We start from the raw sequence: 22,742 nt of genomic DNA on the forward strand, positions 1-22,742 counted from the left end.
TGCGTCTGTCTGTCTGCACGATAACTTGAGTAAAACGCATCCGATTTTGAAAATTCTTTTTTTCACGTTTGGTAATGTCAAAAGAAAGGCTAAGTTCGAAGATGGGCGATTTCGGGTCGACCCCTCCCGAGCTGGGGTCCAATAAGTGCTTTACGGTTTTTCGAATATATCTCCGGACATTTAAACGTTACACTTGTAAGTGATACGTCAAATAAAAGGTATTTACAATACCGATCGACAAAAAAAAGTTTATGGAAATCGGATGACCGACTCGTGAGTAAGACCCCTTGGTGTGAAACAGGCACAGGGCGGCAAGCAGTTTTTGCTTGTAGGTCGGCCACATTTGAACATATTTCGTCTACTTTCGCTTTATTATATAGGTATTGATTGTACCAATCAGGGAAAAATTTATGAAATTAGGTTTACCGTAGCGTGAGCTAGGTCTCTTGGAGTGAGCTCTCATCCGGCTACTCGGCCGTACAGTGAACTTGGAGTATTTTGTCAATATTTCGAGTAAATTTTGACTAAATTTCATGATTTTTTTTTTGTTTGAAAGGTATTAATGAATGTAAAGAGTCGGTATGTACTATTTCCGGTCTCCTAACAAAATGGCTGCCGGCGGCCATATTGTATTTTAGTAAAAGTGATATAAAGTGGGAAAAATGGTACATACAGAGTTTCTGTTAACATAGAAGTAATTGGTTATGTGTGTAGGGTGTTTCGGGCATTTTATATATGGACATCTATATATACCTATATACAGCTATATTGAGCTATATACTGGCATATGGAGCTATATAATAGCATATTCATCTGTGAAATGTTTATTTATAGTGAAATATAGGTAAATGTAGCGGTATATAGCTGTTTAAATAGGAATTTATGAAATTTGACTTCGTACGGGGCTGTCTATATTGCCTCCGGCAATTTATTTGTATATGATAACAAGGCAAAGAGTGGAAAATGTAAGTAATTTTAAAAGGCGAATATGTTACTGCCAGCAACGACAATTAGCTGGCGCTTATCACGGTCACAATCTCACAACACAACGAATCTGAGCCAACATCATTCCCATTCAAAATGTCAAATTTTTCTCTTTAATTTCCGATCGATGCGAAAACGCGTGAACTATTTGAATTGTAGAAATAATTCAGTTTTGCATCGAATCGTAGTTTGTAAGTATAATTGAACAGTACGGCCGTGATATCTGAATATCTGGATACTAAAGTGGTATAAATTTATCTTCAGATTCGGTCATTTTCGCCCAAACACGTCCTAGACGCTGAACGCTTTGTCGAATTATTCGTTTGACCATTCGGTAATTTCGTTTGTAACTGAAACCCCAGTAGAGTTGCCTAACTGTGTCTTAAATTATAGATTCGTCAAAGGACGTATTGTTTTGAGCTAAGACCCACGAGTTGTAAGAAAATCCAGTCAAGATACAAACGTAGGTACGATTTGCTTTAGCTGTAAGATCATAACCTAACTTTCATTTGTACAGTAATTTGTAGCACTGAAAACTTGAATAAACGGTCATCGTACAAGTGTCGGCTTACTTATTTATCGACTGGAAAACTATCAACATCGAACGACAAATCGTTCCAAAACATCCGCCAACGACAGAATAGATTTTCAGTAGAGAAGAAAATGAAGTAAGAGAAATAAAGAGTTCTACATTAAAGCCTTTTGACACGAATAGGTGTTTCGTACGGGTCGACGTTAGCTATGTTCTTGTTGGAATTGTCGTCTCACATTTTTAATAAGAAATTGATCAAATACAAAAAAATTAATTGAACACACCTCTTCAAAGTGCGATTTTTTTTTCACTTGTTTTTATCTGAAGTGATAATTTCTGGGTACGGAAGGTAGCTTCCTGTATAATCTTGCCGCATTTTCTGACTTTTCTGAATTAGGTTCTCGCATATGAATTTATTTCAATTCCATACACAAATAGCAACTAAAAATTATTCTACACTATGTCAAAAAAATGAGTTGTTTTTTTTATAAAGTTGATTGAAAGTGACGAATTTAAATAACAAAATTTGAAAGCTCAAATTCTAAAATTTAAAGGAGATTTGGTTTGCCTCTCTGAGAAAAATCCCGATACTTTTACATGTAAATTGTAACAGCTTCTAGTGAATAATAAAGATGGCGCGCTGGTCCCATGTTGTTAATTCTGTAAATTTTACCAATACTTTTTACAATTAAGAGTGATATCGCCAAAACATCGAACAAAATCAGACATTTTGAGACAAGGGGTCACAGATATTATTGAATTATAGCTCATTCGATTCGTTGAACGTTTGCGAGTAAAACGTAGTACTACGTTTGGTGAACTTTATTTTGTTGTCGACACTCGAGGTCATGAAGTAAGGGTCTGCCAAAAGGGGCCCAAAATCGTTTTCTCGCGATTAGTCGAGTAAAACCATTTTGAAAAAAAACTTTTAGCTAGCCTTGTAGAGACGCACATTTGTGTTGACACTTGAAGATAGATGATAAATTGAAAATTTTGGCGTAGAGAGACCTTGCTGCAAACAAAATCTCGTAACAGATACTTGTTGTGAGGCTGGTATGGCGAGTGTGGTATCGTTGTAAAGCTTAGACTGCAGGCTGATCAGGCATTATTGTTTTGTTGCAGACAGAGTCAACCTGTGTACTACAGATGAGTCCAAGCTTCGCCGAGGATGGTGAAAATAAAATTTGGGATGACAGATGATTCCTCTGGCACTTCCTAACTTCTATCGGATTTTTCGATGGATTTGGGTTATTTTCGACATGAGTGAGGTGTTCCAAGGTTGGTTCATAAGTGACGTGTTACAAGGTTGGTTCCTAAATTTTGGGATGAGAGATGATTTCTCTGGCACTTCCTAACTTCTATCGGATTTTTGGATGGATTTGGGATATTTTCGATATAAGTGAGGTGATCCAAGATTAGTTCCTAAATTTTCAATTGCAGATTCGGATAGTGTATCTTCTGAAACGTCGAAAAAACACTTTTTTGGAAAAAGTATGTTCGCGAGATTTCACGTTTTCGGATGGAAGATGTAGAGGATATAAATCGCAACCAAATAACATAACAGAAAATCAAACCAAACTTCCAAAACAACTGATATCAGTCAAAAACACTCAAAGGGTAAAAGTGACGCAGGTTCCTGGGCAGACTTCTTTTCTTACTGATATTGCGGTAGGTGACGCATTCTGCGCTTGTACGCAAAAATTGTCAAAGTAAAAATTAGGTCAAAAAAATTCTAGAAGACAAATTTTATCTAAAAAATTTTGCGTCACAAGTAGCAGATGTTGAGGAAAAATACGTCCTGAAAGAATGTACAAATGAAAAATAGTTAAATCATCTGCCACTTTGTCCCATGATTTAACAAAATAAGTTGTCGTAGCATATATTCAATCCCACGAAATTAAACTTTCAAAACTCTTGATATCAGTTTTGGTGACGCATTCTGCGCCTAATCGTAATCAATTTCAAATGATGTCGATGGGAATTTTACCGATGAGATTTTACAACGAAAATAAAAAAAGTGTAGCTGTCCAAACGTCTAATCACCAAAAAGAAGGCAACTGCGTCAAGAACTCCGCTATCGCTACGTTCATGAATGCAGCAAACTTTACATATAAATGCCTGAGAATGTGTGCATAATCGATATAGCGCATGTGATTCACTCATTTCACAAGTTGTGTTTAGCGTTCTTCAATTCTTAATGATCAAACATATACAAATTTGAAACACTCAACAGAAGAACGCATATTATCATCGTTCGTTATTTATATAAATAATATGGTGCCGGAGCGGTGCAATCGTGATATTTATATGATTAAATTCTAGTCAAACTCGTTCGAACTACGAGGATCTTTTAGGTTTACTAGAGAACGTCAGATTTTTTTAACGCTAAATGCCACACACTAACGCTAACGCTAAATCCGTACGGTAATGGCAAATGCCGACGACAAAGGCAACATTAATGAGTTAGTTGACGCCATGTTGGATACATGGTCCGCCATTTTTGATTCCAATTCGAATTGATTCTATTTCATCTTGCACTGCATTTGATTCTTTAGTCTTACATCAAAATGGCCGACCATGTATCCATTGTTCATAAATAAATTTTTAATTTTTGCAAATTTCTTGCAAATAAATGACAAATCTCAAATTAATGGACCCTAGAATTATGGCAATGAATTAATTTTTAAATTTCAAACAGCGATTGCTGATATATTCAGAGATGAAAAAGTGCCTGATATTGCTGGCCTCACAGAAGTTAAATTTAAGAGCAATATGGCGTCAACTAACTCATTAATGTTGCCTTTATCGTCGGAATTTGCCATTACCGTACGGATTTAGCGTTAGCGTTAGTGTGTGGCATTTAGCGTTAAAAAAATCTGACGTTGTCTATTATCAGTCGTTTGCAACACGTCGAATAAGAATGCATGAGTAAGGGGAAAGCTTTTGTGATTGTCTCTGTTCTGATGTACCGAGTCAGCGAGTAACCCGTAAGATTCAACTAGTTAAAACATAAAAGTGTTAGAAAATCTCACGATTAGTAGCAGTGTAGTTTTGTGCGTAAGGGTTTTTGATTGATTTTAATTCTGAAAATTACTAATTATCAGCATATTATATGACTTGGCTATCTTGAGCTATATGACTACATTTAGCTGTAAAATCATCACTTATAGTTACAGTGCTATCCGTTATAATAACTGTTACTCCGGACAGGACTTTCAATATTGCTTCAAACGATTTTAATTGGAGATAAAGTGAAGTTTAAATAAAGAGATTGAAAGATGAGTTGTGATTTCAAGACACAATGAAATCGTTTGGATCTTTTTAGCCCTTCCGAAGTAGCTAATTCGAAACAGACGGTAAGGGCAAAGTGTTTGCCTATGTTCATAGCTAACGAATCCGCAATAAAAATTTTGTCTGTCCGTTCGTCACGTCGATATCTTGAGTAAATCAAATCCGATTTCAAAATTTTCTTTCCCCTGAAAGGTAGTTTAAATAGTGAGGCTAAGTTCCAAGATGAGAGGAACTAAAAATAAACATTCGCCAGGTACGAAATGTCACCTTTTGAAGCTCATCAAAATTTCCGGCCTTTGACTGTAACATTATTTTTATTATTTTCAAACAATGGTACAGGACATGGAAGATATCTATGCTTACAACTTTTTACGACAGATATTTCTGAAGGTTTTTTCGAACACCGATGCGATTAATTTAACTACTTTGAAGAATAATTTGTTTAAAAGAAAAACACCATTTAAATCACACCAAATATTTTTATTGGCAACGTTTCGGTCTATATACGACCATTATCAAGCCTTTGACTCCTTTAAACTAATTACAAGTACACATATAACTCCTGAATTTATACAAATCTATATAAAACCGAACATTCTATACTCTTCTATGATCGAATTGAAAACTACTGTATGTGCTACAAATTACTGGTACTTTCCATTCTAGAAAAGTCTGGTCTATTTGTTCGTAGCCTACTGTTTGGCGTTTCTCCTTCTTATGTTGGACCTGTCCTTCACTATGTCCACCAATGACAACAATGGTGATGTGATACCGAAGACTTTGTTCATCAATGGCTTGTCTCTACGCTTGTTTATATATACTGCTTCCATATAATCGATTTTGTATTCGTCACTGTACGGTCTTAAAATAGATAACTGGTCGTCAGTGATTTCATGATTGTGACTCAACAAATGTGCTGCCACTGCTGATCCATTTTCGTTGATCCAGTCAGCCATATGTTCACCAAATCTGGTCTTTGCTCTTCTCACTGTTCTTCCTATATACCGGTAATCACAATCTTCCAGGCAATTAATTTGGTAAATTCCTGATTTATGAAATTCTGGCACTTTATCTTTTGAAGACCCTAGGTATTGGCGTAAATTGTTTCCACTACGGTGCACCAATTCAATATTATTGGCTCTGTAGATCGGTCTTAAAGCTCTCGTGATTTCAGGTGCGTATTCCATGCTGACTCGGGTCTTTTCTTCATCATCTGGTTCTTTTTTCAGACCATAGAACGTCGAATAATTTAGCATTTCTTTCTTCCTTTCATGTTTTCGGATTATACACTCAATGTTATTCCTTTTGTACCCGTTCACATAGCCTATCTCCAGTATTGTTTTCCTTTCTTTGTCATATGCCTCTGGTAACAACTCGAAGCTAGTCAGTCTATGTGCCATGGAATGGAACGCGGCCATTTTATGCTTAATATCTTGATTAGAGTCATACGGTATTACTCGTTTCGTCGCACATGGTTTTCTAAACACTTCGAATTCTAAATTACCATCCACTCGCTTGACCATTGTATCCAGAAACGATATCTTTCCGTCTTTTTCAGCCTCATATGTGAATTGCACTTTCGGATTTTGTTGATTAAACAATTTCAAAGTTTCATTCACTTTTCTGGCGTTTTGGACTGTGAAAATGTCGTCCACAAATCGAACGTATACTCGTGGAAATAATGGATGTTTTTCTAGCCTAGTTTCGAAACCACACATGTAATGTTCAGCCATGAATCCGGACAGTGAATTTCCTATCGCTGCTCCCTCTCTCTGTATGTAGTATTCATTGTTGTATCTGAAAACATTCTGCTCCATACATAATGCCGCCATATACATTTCGATTCGGCTCTCGCTAACGTTGTTTATCCTCAGCCAATCTCTCAGCATCATCATAGTTTCATTTAACGGAATGCTCGGGTATAATGAAACTACGTCATAAGAACCCATTGTCTCTGTCCTTTTTAGTTTTACGTCTTTCACCTTATTCATGAACTCATGTGCATTTTTGACAGAAAGTCCTTTCGGCGGTGTTAGTAGACATTATGGCATCAACAGATAAATTACCGGATGATGAGCAGCATGAGATAAATGAAGTGTCGCTACGCACGATCAAAAACATGAAGACTAGTTGGAAACGGAATGATGAGGCAACGAAGATGGTTAACATTGCCACAAACCTAAGAAACAAGCCAATTGTGATTTCTAAAGCGGACAAAAGCAATAATATTGTGATTCTAGACAAGGCAGACTATGGCATTAGAATGGAAAAACTCATTGAAGAGGGTGGATATGAGAAGTTGAAAAGTGATCCGTTGGGCCAGATGAAGAACAAAGTGGATAATGTACTGAAGAAACATGGCAATCTACTGTGCAGCAACCCGCAAAGAGAGCTACGAAAGTGGAAAGTGAGCAATCCACAGGTACCGAGATTGTATGGATATGCGAAGACACATAAACTGACAGATTTGAACAACGCTGAAGATCTGAAAATGCGACCAGTTGCCTCTAACATCGATGCATCGACTGAAAACATAGCGAAATGGCTAGTCAAAGAATTTAAGAAACTAACACGTGCTGAATCGAATACGATTGGAGTTAGTAATGAACTACTCGTTGAATGATAAGCATCGACTTTTATATATCTGCGTTGCACAATGAACCCCCACACATTTATGTCCATAGCCTGTAGCGGCAGTAAATCACGTACAAAAAACAACAATTTTCGACTTTTGGTGGAAGTTCCCCAGCCAATAAAAAGAATATCAAAATTAAACGACTGCGGTTTTAGACTATTGGGGCCAAGGGCTATCTGGGCATGTAAACAAAATGTCGCCAAATAGCTTCGACGGAGCCTGTTCTATTTTCAAAAAAATCCCTCTGATGGAGGCAAAATAAACGATTGAAATGTAAATGAAACGGCAAACGATAGGTATTGCCGATACCCATTCAGGAAAAAAAGTTTAGGGTTACGGTCAAAGCAGGACGACAGACGCACTAGGGTCATGTACGCAACGGGTTCGTACGGGGCTCAGTCGCAGCAAACGCTGTTCAATCATCGATATAATATAGGGTAGATAAGTAATATCAAAGCAAATTTATTGCGGAAAGATCACATGGATGTATGTGTAACGTAACTTACGTTTTGAGAAAGCGCGTGCAATAATGTCATACAAATATTTGAAAATAATTGAAACTCTGCATTTCTCAATTTCCCTTTTCTCTTCGTTTTGTGTTGTGATTCGTATTTTTTGCACTTGTATGTGTGCTATATTTCCGAAATTTCGTTCTTCGTGTCTCATTATCTACAGTATATTATATCGATGTATTCAATCTATAAATCAAATTTTTCGTTAAGTTGTATGAAATGCAACGCACGTCGCACGCAAATATTTGTTTCGAATAAACAAGGTCACCGTTCATATCTGTTGTTGCCATTTTATGTTACATCATTGTAGTTATTGTTTGCTTTTGTGTCATGTATCAAGATCATTATTTTGTACCAATAACTTATGAATGCAATACGTTTTGTAGCCAGTGAATACGTTCCTTTTGTTTATGTCATAGAGAAGTAGTTGATAAGAATCGAAAAAGAAATTCTAACAGAAGTGCACACGTATTTATTTGCACTTACATTTTGATCATAGAGGAATGATAAAGGCGCTCGTATCGCCTGTAGTCATCTCCAGGCTGATGAAGGAATGTTAGGAATACCTTTCGTCTGAGAAATCGGATCAATTTGGTCTGGGTACCGGGACATTTTGGCGTGGAGGGAAATGAAGAAGCTGATAAGCAAACGGGCCAGAACCATATCTTCCGATTCCCCAGTCGGAGTGTAAAAGAGCATTGGAAGACTAGTTTAAGCGTAAACACGCGGAACGCTGGAAAGCGTACAACGGAGGCATTCACACGAAATGCTTCTTCGCCAGGCCTAACGAAAAATGGGCCAAAGAGTTGCTCAAAATGGACCGAAATCGGGACATTGCGGGCTGAATCGGCACATCTAGAACAGACCAGAGAGCCGAGGAAAAATCGTTGGCGGCGGCTAGCCGTCCCAAAAGATCTGGTGGCCGGCGGCTGAGTCGGCTTAGCCGTTCTAATAGAGGTGACGGCGACTGGGCTTAGCCGCCGGTAAAAAAGTCGACTGGCGGCGGCTGTAGTAGTGTAGTATACATTTTCTTGCATATTTTTAAACAAAAGCTGAAGTATTAAAGAATATAGTGTAGAGTACATGTGTGAAAGTTTTTTCATTTCAGTGTGTCTCAAACACGAAAGTCTGAATTTGTCAGGTGTTACCCTCTCAAGTGGTTCTCCTAGATGAAATAGTAACCCTCTTGGAGGCGATTTAAGGTTGCCGAAATTCGTCGAAGCGTAGAATCACATATCGGCAAAAGATTGAAAATTCGCAGGAAGCAGGGCCGTAGCTGGCTGGATCTCTCAGGGTGGACAAAAGTACGACAAAAATATTTTTATATGGTGAAATTGAAGAAAAACCGGTTTTTTGCTCTGCTCAGGGTGGGCGATGCTCACCTTTGCCCGTTAGTAGCTACGGATAGTTCTTTGAAAATACTTTTGAGTGGAGTGGAGTAAAAGTGAAATTCTATTGGCAACACTAACTTTGAGACATTCAAATGAATAAATTTCACTTGTACTACACTCCACTTAAAAGTATTTTCAAAGAACTATCATTCCTGCTAATTTTCAGTCATCTGTCGATGTGTTAGGTTGCGTGGATCACATTTGGTAGCACTGCTATTTAGGGTCAAGAAAAAATTCAAAAAAAAGTTAAAACTGAGATATTTTTCCTTTTACGAAATTTTTCAATTTTATAACTTTTCTTTTCATTTTTTTTCTGTCCTAAAATAGAATCAATTTAAAAAGGTTGTTATACATTTTAATTCAAAAATTTTAATTAATCGTCAAATAAAATATATCAGCCGCCGAGTCAGCCGTTCTAAGAGAGGTGGCGGCGGCATTCAGCCGACCAAAAACACCGGCGGCGGCGGACGTTTTAGCCGTCAGCCGCCGTTTTTGGCCGGCTGACAATCGGCGGCTCTCTGGTCTGATCTAGAAGATCTAGAAGAAGAAACGGGTGCACACCTAATATGTGACTGCCCCAAATTTCTTCAACTAAGACGCAGTATGCTGGGAGACTATGAGGTGGTTCCTTCGGAAATTGCTGCAGTAGGACCTGACGACTTAGAAAGGTTACTGTCGGCAACGGGAAGGCTGCCATGATTTACGTGATGACCGGCAATGGAAAAAAAGGATCAACACATCTGTGTTTCGAGATCTTCCTTGATCGTCCCAAGCTGATAAATCTAAGATCCGCCAGAATTTCCAACATAAACGATCATTTCCAATGATAACGTAAACGACAATCATTGTCATTATGACGGTCGAAAAATGTCAATGGGTCAAATTCTTCTCACCTCGATTCCCGTATATCTGCTGAAGAACATTGATCGGGTAGGAAAAGTTATGGAGGTTTTTAAGGTGAACAACAACAACAACCGCGCGGTCGAATAGCCAACCCTAGTGAAGAAGACCATTCGACCGCACGGTGGAGGCTATTCGACCGCCTTTCTTATGACACAAATCAACAATTATCGTTTCAAATTGCGTTAGAACGTATTTATTTTGTATAAAATCCAACATTTCGATTTCGTCAAGGAATTCGTTCTGATCTTACACTAAAGATTAACTACGTTTTCTTAGCACACGATCGCTTTGAAGCAGTTGATTTTTTTGACTGTTGAACCTTTGGCGAGCGACCTATTGTGTAAATTAGTATAAACTTAGACTTAGTACTACCTTGACTTTCTTCTTACTACAGGTGTTTGGTTAACTCTTTCGTTTCAATCCAATAACATTATTTTCGGTATCCTTCGGTCGACCTGACGATCTAACTTCAATTGAAAAATGATTTTCATTTTCCATATTTTCAGTCGATCCGCCATTCGTTGCTAGATCGTCTCTGAATTTTTTTAACTTGTCCAGTACAAACGTGAATTCACTAGTTGTCATGGATGTCACTAGAGAATTTATTTCTTTTGTAACACCAGCAGTCGCTCTGTATTTATCCTTTTCGGCAGGAGTCTGAATTCGTTGAACATATATCGGCGATACTGTTGGAATTTCTCCATTCATATTTAATGCTGGGTGTGAATTCCTATAATATTGCTTAGCCCATCTTGGATCACACAGCTCCGGTGCGAAGAAATCTTTTTCCGTTTGAAGGCGAAATTTGAAAATATACGATTTTCAATGAGCGACATCTTCGAAAGGAAGTAACCGTGGAAGTTTCGGATTGTTGATATGGATAGAGGGTTTCAAGCCCTATCAACCAATAGTAACAGATTTTTGAGATGTTGTCTTTAATGGCCAATTTTTGACCATCTTTTTTTCGCTACCTTCGGCGAACTTTGAGCACTGCTGGAACGCTTCCAACGTACTTTTTTTTAAACAAAATATGTACAGTTGCTTAGTCCTACGCTTAAGCTTTGTAACGATACCAAACATGATACTCATCGGTCGCGACGCGTACCCTTTTTGTAAGATTTTTTGAAGCGAGGTCGCTCTACGACGAAATTTACAAACGAATCTTAAATTTCGAGATTGTAACTCAGCTACTTCGTGTCCTTTGTTCTTAAATGATTTTTTCGTGTTAATAGACAACAGTTGAGTGTCGAAGAAGTCAAATATGACTGATTTTGGTGTAGGTGTCACAATTGGGCTGATGTGGTTTCTTCTAAAATTCAATAATTCTGTATGTTTTTGGTTGTTAAATCTTTGTTAGTGAGCCAATAATGATGTAGCAACCGTTTTAAATACAATAGCTTTCCAATGACAAACGGTAGTAAATCATTTTTTTTGACTAAATCGGCACCCTTTATTTTGTGGCAGTCACTTTTGTTAAGAATGATATTGTGGACCTTCTCGTAACCACTTTTAGCTACTAATACCTCTTCAAAACTACTAAATTCTTTATTTAAAACAAAATACTCCATTTTTGACAAACACAACAGATAAAATTCTGTTTTAATGCACACGAGAAATACTTATGTGAAGTTAGTTGCGATCGCTCGTAGTGTTTACGATTAAAAATATGAACTGCGACCAGATTACACTGTTTCCAGTAATCAAAAAGCAGCGCGAATTTGAAAATATGAATATACAAAGGTTTCAGCGGTCTAGTCTATATAATTAAGCCAATTGTCAATAGCCAATCCTGATAGTGAAGACTATATGACCGCTCAAAAAATGGTGGAATAAAATCAGGCCCGGACTGGCTACCGAAAGGCGCATCGGGCGAATTGGCTGAAAAAGGTTCAGAGGCGCCTAAATAAACTTTTTTGGTCTCAGGAGCGCCAAAAAGCAAAAGGCGCATCGGGCCTCGCCCGATCGCCCAGTACAGCCAGTGCGGGCCTGAATAAAATTTCGCGCGGCGCGAAATTTTATTCCACCATTTTTTTAGCGGTCTACACTATCAGGATTGGCTATTCGGCCGCAATGCCGAATAGTCTTCACTACCAGAATTGGCTATTCGACCGCGCGGTTGAATTGGCTATTCGACCGCGCGGTTGAATTGTCTACACAAGTAGAACTGTCTATTCGCCTATTTGGAATAGTCTTCACCATTGGGACTGGCTATTCGACCGCGCGGTCGAATAGCATCAGCCTTTTTTAATGGTGGATTCATCATCTATGAGTATAGGCAAACTCTTTTCCCTTACTGTATGCTTCGAAATCAACATGTTACAAACGGCATAGCTGTCCCAACTTCGTATGGGCTAAAAATATCCTTCGTGGCATAGAGCTTGGCTACTATGTATCACAAAAGACGTTCGGTCGAGAGTGGTCGAAAATTTTCTGGAACCTTGTTGTCAATTAAATGTTCTTACACATACGGGCAACCTACTACTCCAAAAATGTCAACGATTTTGTGAGTAAGAAAACGTTGCAATTCAACAAAGGGAAAATTCCAACACATTTTCTTGGTTAGATTGGACAATCTCGTCGTTGGCTCATTCAAAGTGGCCCAGTTGTTCCTTTACCCCTTCCACATTCCACTTACACTTGTGTGAACAATGGTTGTAGATTAATTTTCGAAAATGAGAGACTCACCATAAAATTTGCAGAAAACACTTCAAAATCGAATAAATTAAAATACAAAAACACTGAACACTAAGGTATGTAGCTAGCAATTACACCCGATTGAAATAACAAAATACACACCGCAAAAATGAATGGAAACTTTCAGTTATTATATAACAAAAGGTGGCGAAAGACGTCCCACGAATTACTTACTACAGCACATTTCTATTGAAATGCTGAGTGGTAAGAAAGGAATGCATGTACGACAATTAAAACGGGACCAGTATAACGAACGAATATTGTTGCTGTTGTTGCCGCTAAATTATTATCATTTGTCATTGTACTGAATACACATGACAGATAACACGTTTTTAAATCTCAATCTCTTTTCATATTTACGCGCATCAAGTGCATTTTTTGTGTGACGCAAAGATTCTTCGCTAGGCATCATCGGATATGCACTAGTGGCTATATAAAACATTAAATTAAGCCTTCTTAATGGTTTGTTGACTGATACCAATTCTTTTGGAAATTTAAAAATGTATTGCTGATGGAAATAAAAACGTTTTCAAACAGTACGGCTCTGGGGACTTTCCAACTTCGAAATCTCGAAAACGGGTTGGTAATTTTTTCAATACGCAACCTGCAACCACTTCAATAATCCCAAAAAAACGGAAAGTAACCCTAACAGTATCTGAGTTAGTAATCCATACGATTCCTAAAATTCTTGAATTGGGAATGCGGGCCACGTGAAGCGGTACCCAAAAAACCAGAAGTGAATCTTGCAAGCATCTGAGTAAGCTATACGAATCCCAAAGTTCTCGAATTGAGAATATGTGGTGCGATGGAATTGTAGGAACCAGCCTACCACCTCAATAATCCCAAAAATCCAGAAGGGGAACCAAAAAAAATCATCTCACAAAGTCCTATAATTCTACAGATGGAGGTGGTGGTGAAGGAAATTGTTTTTCTCAATTCTTCCTCAGGATCCTCAGTCCGTTTTGAAAGTTTGTTACCCTCAACGAATTTTATAATCGCTACTTGCAGACCAAAGGTGAATATGAACAGCACACTCCTAAGATGTTATCGAGGTGGGAAGAATTTTATGAGATCTCGACGAACAAACTTGACAAAAGTTATTTCTCCATGTTTGAAAGGATCCGCAAAACTATTGATAAGTAGGCAGCTAGAAAATGTGAATTATCTCAAAATAAGAAATTCAACTCGTGCGGCTGCCTAATGTTAGCATGATTATCGATATTGCTTTTATCTAAAAAAAAAACATTTTGAAACTGGAGCTCGAACTTAATAGTTTTAATTTGAAGTTGGTCGGTATTGTGACATTACAGAAGAAGATATTAGGACATTAAATGAATCATTAAATGGCCAATTCCAAACTGAGTTTTTTGAAACATGCACGTACATTTTGTTGTATAACTTTATCACGAAACACTTGAATGGAAGCGGGAGGTATGTAAAATAAAGGATTAGTATCATGCTTCCTAGTCATGGAATGAAAGCCGAACCTGTAAATTTTAAGATTTGAAGCATTATCCATTCAGGTGTTTCCTGACGAAGTTATACAAGAAAATGTACGTGCATGCTTTAAAAACCACAGTATGCAGTTGGCCAAATACCAAAGCTGCAATCGTAGTAAAAAACGAGCCATCAGAACAGTCGGAGCGTTTGCTGCGACTGAGCCCCGTACGAAACCGTATATCTATTGCGTACGTGACCCTAGTGCGTCTGTCTAGTGACCCTACTTTGACCGTAGACCTATTGCACCCGTAAACGTAGTTGAAGTCAAATTATTATGAAATGTGTACATCTTAGAAATTGCGCATAGCGCAATTACGAAGCCCCGTACGACGTTCCTTTCAAATGGAACAAAAATTTCAAGTTGACCTAAAATTTTAATTTATTGAGAGGCCTAAGGCCAAGTTACGGCCTTAGTCCAACGACCCAAATTTATTTATTTTTTCAACAGTATTCTATTCGGCCTTCGATTACCTTCCAAATGAAACAAAAATTAGGAAAATCGGATGAAATTAACTCGAGTTATATGCAAAATACACTTAGGGCCGAGTAGCGGCCTTAGTCCCAGGACCCAAATTTATTTATTTTTTCAACAACATTCTATTCGGTGTTCGATTACCTTTCAAATGAAAAATAAATTAGGAAAATCGGATCAAATTTACTCGAGTTATATGCAAAACACACTTAGGGCCGTAGAGCGGCCTTAGTCCAAGGACCCAAATTTTAAATTTTTTTTCCACAACATTCTATTCTGTGTTCAATTACATTTTAAATGAAACAAAAATTAGGAAAAAGGGATGAAATTTACTCGAGTTATATGCAAAATACACTTAGGGCCTAGTAGCGGCCTTAGTCCCAGGACCCAAATTTATTTATTTTTTCAACAACATTCTATTCGGTGTTCGATTACCTTTCAAATGAAAAATAAATTAGGAAAATCGGATCAAATTTACTCGAGTTATATGCAAAACACACTTAGGGCCGTAGAGCGGCCTTAGTCCAAGGACCCAGATTTTAAATTTTTTTCCACAACATTCTATTCTGTGTTCAATTACATTTTAAATGAAACAAAAATTAGGAAAAAGGGATGAAATTTACTTGAGTTATATGCAAAATAAACTTAGGGCCGAGTAGCGGCCTTAGTCCCAGGACCCAAATTTATTTATTTTTTCAACAACATTCTATTCGGTGTTCGATTACCTTTCAAATGAAACAAAATTTAGGAAAATCGGATCAAATTTACTCGAGTTATATGCAAAATACACTTAGGGCCGAGGAGCGGCCTCAGTCCAAGGACCCAAATTTCAAACATTTTTCGCCACATTATATTCGGGCTTCGATTACCTTTCAAATGAAACAAAAATTACGAAAAAAGGATGAAATTTACTCGAGTTATATGCAAAATACACTTAGGGCCGAGTAGCCTTTCACTTCTAGGGCCCTAACTCACGGTCCATTCACCCGATTTTAATAAACTTTTTTTTCCTGGATTGGTATCGACAATACCTATCTTTTGCCGTTTCATTTGCATTTTTTCATCGTTTTTTTTGCCGTAAATATCCCCAAAAGACCTTAAAGCACTCAGGCGGCCCTAACTCACGAAGGGCCGACCCGAATATGCTAAAAATCATTCTCGTTTGCCTCCGTTTTCTTGACAGATCGTTTTTAACAATAGGAAAGAGGCGTGGCTTACGTAAACGGAGACAAAAGGGAATGATTTTTTTGACCGCGTGGGGACCTTTACTATCTTGTTTTGTAATAATTTTTACAGAACAAGGTATAGATATAAGGTTTCACCTACAATTCAAAGCAGAATATTGCACTGGTCTATTAAAACCGTTCACAACTCAGGTTTTATGTGTACGCGGATACGATACCAGCAAAAATATAATACATCGGACCTCCTGGTAATGTAATTTTTGTTTTTTATTGTTATTCTTGTAGTATATATACAAACATTAATAACGCATTTAATGGACCAGTGCAATAATCTACTATTCAATTCACTTACTTGTTTATTAACGATTCACCAACCACAATGTAAATAATTCTTGTTAACTCACATAATTCATAACACTGCCGTATACAACCAATTCACCTCATTCCAATCAATTGCTGTATAAACGTTTTGTAACCAATAAGTTGCGATAGTTAACTGATTCGTTCGAAAACAGTTCTACAACTAATAAGTCAATGAATTTGCTACAATTTTAATTGCACGTTTTTTTGCTGTACAATAAATAGCACGATTAAAATCATATTTTCGCACAAGATATACTTGGGTCTTATGGGTTTGTAGCGCGTCGAATTCGATTTTCTGTGTAAGGGAAAACCTATTGTGGTTGTCCGATTCCGGAAATTCGTTTTCTTCGTGTTAGGAAATGACAAGATGAAGGCTAAGTGCGAAGATGAGCGATGTCGACTTTTCTCGAGTAGGGGCCCCAGGTAGAGCTTTGGGTAATTGCAGTTTTTGCAAGTAGGTCGGCTAAAGTTCAACGGATTTCGACTACTCTCGCTTTATTAGATAGGTATTGAACATACCAACCAGGAAAAAAAGATTTTCTTAATTTCTGTTTTATTTGGTAGCTAATCGAAAATAATTTTTTTTTTAGAATTTGGTTGAAAATTTTTTAATCTGGGTCCTTGGACTGAGGCAGCAACTAGTCCATATAATAAATTAAAGCCTTAGGTCAATTTGAAATTTGTGTTACATTTGAAATAAATGTCGTACGGGGCTTCGTAATTACGGTATGAGCAATTTCTAAGATGTAAACATTTCATAATAGTTTTACTTCAACTACGTTTGCGAGCGTAATAGGCGTGCGATCAAAGTAGGGCGACAGACGCACTAGGATCACTTATGCAATAGATATACACGGGTTCGTACGGGACTCAGTCGCAGCAAACGCTCTTACTGTTTTGATGACTCATTACACTCCACTTGTAAAAATAACCGTTTCCAAAGATTGTTGCTTAAAACGTTAAAACCACGCTTGTGAGTTCGGCTCGTATCACAAAATTGATGCCTCATCTAATAAACTACCTCCGCAGCATCCAATGTAATCTACTATTTCATGCTTTGGATTAACAAAATTTTCATGAAAGATTGACTTTCCAATTGTTCATCACTAGTATGCAAATAGCTACTATACACAATCTTTTGCAACTGCCGTAAAAAGGTATAATCTTCAACATTTATTTTCGGAACGTTACTACGTTACTGTCGAACTTTTATCTACTATCTTTAGGGGCCATTCACAAATTACGCACGCGGTGGACGGTTAATTTTTAACCCCCCCCCCCCCCGTTTCGCACGCGTTTTTCATATAAAAATGTCTGATTTCTGACCCAAACGCTCCGACTGTTCTGATGGCTCGTTTAAAAAGTCATCCTGAAAGTGGTCGTTGTTAAATGTAAAAAAATTTATAAATTAAAATATCGTTTTATTCATAAGATCTTTTAGCGAAACATTTGTGATCGCTATTAGCGGCCGCTACTAGCGCGCTAACTTTTTTCGATTCGCGAATAAGTTTAGCAACGCTAACATTTTTCGAAATTAGCGTTAGCGTAAGCGTCACTAATAAAAAAAGGTCTGTTTGGACACTTCTTGTTTTTTACGGTACATCACGCAAAGATTCCGATAAACAAAATGGACAATGTTCTCGGTTAGAGCGTAATCGGGGTAATCTTAACAATTTGCCGGTTATTGCGACTTGTCAACTTTAGGCACACCGGAAAATGCTAAGGGAGTCGAGAATAATCTCCAATTAAATTTCTAAAAATTAAAAATTTGACTTTTGATTTTTAGTTGGAGGTATGGCGTTCGGACAAAATAACTTTCGGACAAAATAACCCCGGACAAAATAACTACGAAACACATATTTTAAAAACAAATTGTGAATAACACCCGCTAGCAGAATATATGGCGTAGGGTCAGTGTATCAATCACCGGATATCTTAACTGTGGATTTACATAGCAACGTAAAAGTGACAGATGCAAAAATTTTCTCATACGGCAACTCGAAATTTCATTCATAATTTTAATTTTATGAATGAAATTTCGGGTTGCAGTATTTAAAAAACATTGCATCTGTCACTTTTACGTTGCTATGTAAATCCACGGTAAGTAGTAGTACTACAGAGTGTTCAAACTAAATTAGAACGTCGTAAGATTTTTTAGAGTTTCTAAAGTCACTAATGTCAAATAGAAAAAGTGCGTCCGTTTCAGTCTTTTTCTCAGGCCGCACTTTTTATTTTGAATTTGAATTTTTCGTCTTTTTCAATTTTTTGTTTTTTGCTACAGAAAGTGTTCTATTTTAGGTTTTATTGTTTTATTTTATAATTTGGAAGCTGAACACTCTAATTTACGACCGGGCAAATAAAAGAATCAATAGAAGTAAGTAACTTATTTTGAAATGCTATCAGATTTTTGTCATAACATATTACAGTGGCCGACTTTCAATTTTGTGGTATAGTGGCCGCTGTTTGACCAGCTGGTCCATTTAAACAAGCAAAGTCAGTTAATTCTATAATCAGCAGGAGGTGAAAGTAGCAACAGTGGTTTGTTTATTATCGTTAACAATACAACTAAAGAGAGTTGCTTTATAATGCAAATATGTGCGTTGGTTGACATTGTGTGCCATGGATATACAAGATTAGAAGGTAACGTCGATATGGCGCAAAATTTGAAAATAAAAATAAAAATGAAACAACAATTTTCTATGAAAAGAGATTGTTTCGCATGAATAGCATGTTTCAGAAGGAAAACATGTTTCAGATGGTGAACATACTTGAGATGGAAAACATATTTCAAATGAGGAACATGTTGCAAATGGGAAAAATATTTCAAATTGGAGACATATTTCAGATGAAAAACATGTTTCAGATGGGAAACATGTGTCAGATGGTGAACATACTTAAGATCGTAAACATACTTGAGATGGGAAACATATTGCAAATGGTAAACATATCTCAGATAAAGAACATGTTTCATATAGAAAACATGTTTCAAACGAGAAACGTGTTTTAGATGGAAAACATGTTTCAGATGAAAAATATGTTTCAAATGGGAAACATATTTCAAATGGAAAACATATCTCAGATGAAAAACATGCTTCAGATAGAAAACATGTTTTAGAATAGAAACTAGTTTCATATGGAAAACATGTTTCAGATGGTGAACATACTTGAGATGGGAAACATATTTTAAATGGGAATCATGTTTCAAATGGGAAACATATTTCAGATAGAAAATATGTTTCAGATGGAAAACATGTTTCAGATGGAAAACGTGTTTCAAATTGGAAACATATTTCAAATTGGAGACACATTTCAGATAGAAAACATGTTTCAGATGAAAAGCATTTTTCAGATGGGAAGAATGTGTCAGATGGTGAACGTACTTGAGATGGGAAACATATTACAAGTTGGAAACATGTTTCAGATGGGAAACATGTTTCAGTTGGGAAACATGTTTCAGTTGGGAAACATGTTTCAGTTGGGAAACATGTTTCAGTTGGGAAACATGTTTCAGATGGTGAACATACTTGAGATGGGAAACATATTTTAAATGGGAATCATGTTTCAAATGGGAAACATATTTCAGATAGAAAATATGTTTCAGATGGAAAACATGTTTCAGATGGAAAACGTGTTTCAAATTGGAAACATATTTCAAATTGGAGACACATTTCAGATAGAAAACATGTTTCAGATGAAAAACATTTTTCAGATGGGAAGAATGTGTCAGATGGTGAACGTACTTGAGATGGGAAACATATTACAAGTTGGAAACATGTTTCAGATGGGAAACATGTTTCAGTTGGGAAACATGTTTCAGATGGGAAACATGTTTCAGTTGGGAAACATGTTTCAGATGGTGAACATACTTGAGATGGGAAACATATTTTAAATGGGAATCATGTTTCAAATGGGAAACATATTTCAGATAGAAAATATGTTTCAGATGGAAAACATGTTTCAGATGGAAAACGTGTTTCAAATTGGAAACATATTTCAAATTGGAGACACATTTCAGATAGAAAACATGTTTCAGATGAAAAACATTTTTCAGATGGGAAGAATGTGTCAGATGGTGAACGTACTTGAGATGGGAAACATATTACAAGTTGGAAACATGTTTCAGATGGGAAACATGTTTCAGTTGGGAAACATGTTTCAGTTGGGAAACATGTTTCAGATGGAAAACAAACTTGAGATGGAAACATATTTCAAATGGGAAACATATTTCAGATAGAAAACATGTCTCAGTTGGGAAACCTCTTTGTTCTTAGTAACATAATATACAGTATTTCGACACAAAAAATGAATCTGAAACATGAATGCGAAACAATTCTTTTCATATAAAATAGTTATTTTTTTATTTCGATTTTCAAATTTTGCGCCGTGTCGATGTTACCTTCTACTCTTTTATATCCACACAATGTCAGCCAACGCAAATATGAACGGCGTAACCGTATATAAAAAAGATCTAAAAGATACATATCAGGATACCCATAAAATTTCAGGATCTAAAAATTAATTACGGTTAGTGCATAACTCCGTTCATATTTGCATTAAAAAACACGAATACACTATCTTTAGTTGTATTGTTAACGATAATAAACAAACCACTGTTGCTACTTTTACTTCCTACTGATTATAACATTAACTGACTTTGTTTGTTTAAATGGACCAGCTGGTCAAACAGCGGCAACTATACCACAAAATTGAAAGACGGCCACTATATGACTGTTATAAATTCACTGAACCTTAAAACACTCTAGAAAACACTGTCGAACGGGCGAACAGAAAGGAGGCCAAATGAATGAAAATGTATCTTAGACACCCGGAAAAGGGCTTTAAATACGAAGGTTGTATGTGAAAACGGTGCATTCAATAAAAGTACGTTCAACGGGACACAAGTCCCAAATTCAGTAGTTTTATTATTATTCGGAACAATGACAAAAATCTGATAGCATTTCAAAATAAGTTACTTACTTCTACTGATTCTTTTATTTGCCCAGTCATAAATTAGAGTATTGAGCTTCCAAATTATAAAATAAAACAATAAAACCTAAAATAGAACACTTTCTGTAGCAAAAAACAAAAATTGAAAAAGACGAAAAATTCAAATTCAAAATAAAAAGTGCGCCTGAGAAAAAGTGTGAAACGGACGCACTTTTTCTATTTGACATTAAAGACTTTAGTAACTGTGGATTTACATAGCAACGTAAAAGTGACAGATGCAATGTTTTTTAAATACTGCAACCCGAAATTTCATTCATAAAATTAAAATTATGAATGAAATTTCGAGTTGCCGTATGAGAAAATTTTTGCATCTGTCACTTTTACGTTGCTATGTAAATCCACAGTTAGTTTGAACGCACTGTATTATAAGAAAACAAAAATTTTAGAATCTTTTTATATTATTTACTCCGACCACTAGTGAACATAACTCTTTCACAGATCTATTATATATCGCCGACCATATTCGAGTATACTGAGTATATTTGAGTATATTTTCGAGTATGTATCGACTATATTCGAGAACATCGACTATATTCGAAGACATCGACAACATTCGAGGACATCGACTATATTCGAGTGTATCTCGACTATATTCGAGTGTATCTCGACTATATTCGAGTGTCACAATTATAGTCGATCTGAATTCGCTCGATACACTCAATATAATCGAGAAAAGTCCGTATACTCGTAAAAAGTTGAGAAATACTCGACATAGTCGAATGTAGTCCAGATGTATTATAATAAAATCAAGATATCTTATAATCTAGTCAAGATATACTCGAATATAGTCGATGTCATCGAATACAGTCGATGTCCTAGAATATTGTCGGTGTCCTCGAATGTTGTCGATGTCATCGAATATTGCCGATGTCCTCGAATATTGTCGACGTCATCGAATATTGTCCACATATACTCGAATATAGTCGAGATATATTCGAGTATATGTGGACAATATTCGATGACGTCGACAATATTCGAGGACATCGGCAATATTCGATGACATCGACAACATTCGAGGACACCGACAATATTCTAGGACATCGACTGTATTCGATGACATCGACTATATTCGAGTATATCTTGACTAGATTATAAGATATCTTGATTTTATTATAATACATCTGGACTACATTCGACTATGTCGAGTATTTCTCAACTTTTTACGAGTATACGGACTTTTCTCGATTATATTGAGTGTATCGAGCGAATTCAGATCGACTATAATTGTGACTAGATTGTACTGGAATTCAGTCAATACACATGAGTAGAAAATC

General features: G+C 36.6%; 1 protein-coding gene across 1 annotated transcript in view; it reads right to left on the reverse strand.

Moving 5' to 3' along the window:
• LOC119079212 (multidrug resistance-associated protein 4-like) overlaps positions 1-16,607 on the reverse strand; it is a 53,717-nt gene extending 37,110 nt beyond the window's left edge. Inside the window, exon 1 of the mRNA XM_037186999.1 lies at positions 16,447-16,607. The gene's annotated coding sequence lies outside the window, so the exon portion shown is untranslated. The remainder of the gene's footprint in view (positions 1-16,446) is intronic.
• Positions 16,608-22,742: the final 6,135 nt, after the last annotated feature.

This window comes from Bradysia coprophila, unplaced genomic scaffold (genome assembly GCF_014529535.1).
Source record: "Bradysia coprophila strain Holo2 unplaced genomic scaffold, BU_Bcop_v1 contig_313, whole genome shotgun sequence".
NCBI lineage: Eukaryota > Metazoa > Arthropoda > Insecta > Diptera > Sciaridae > Bradysia > Bradysia coprophila.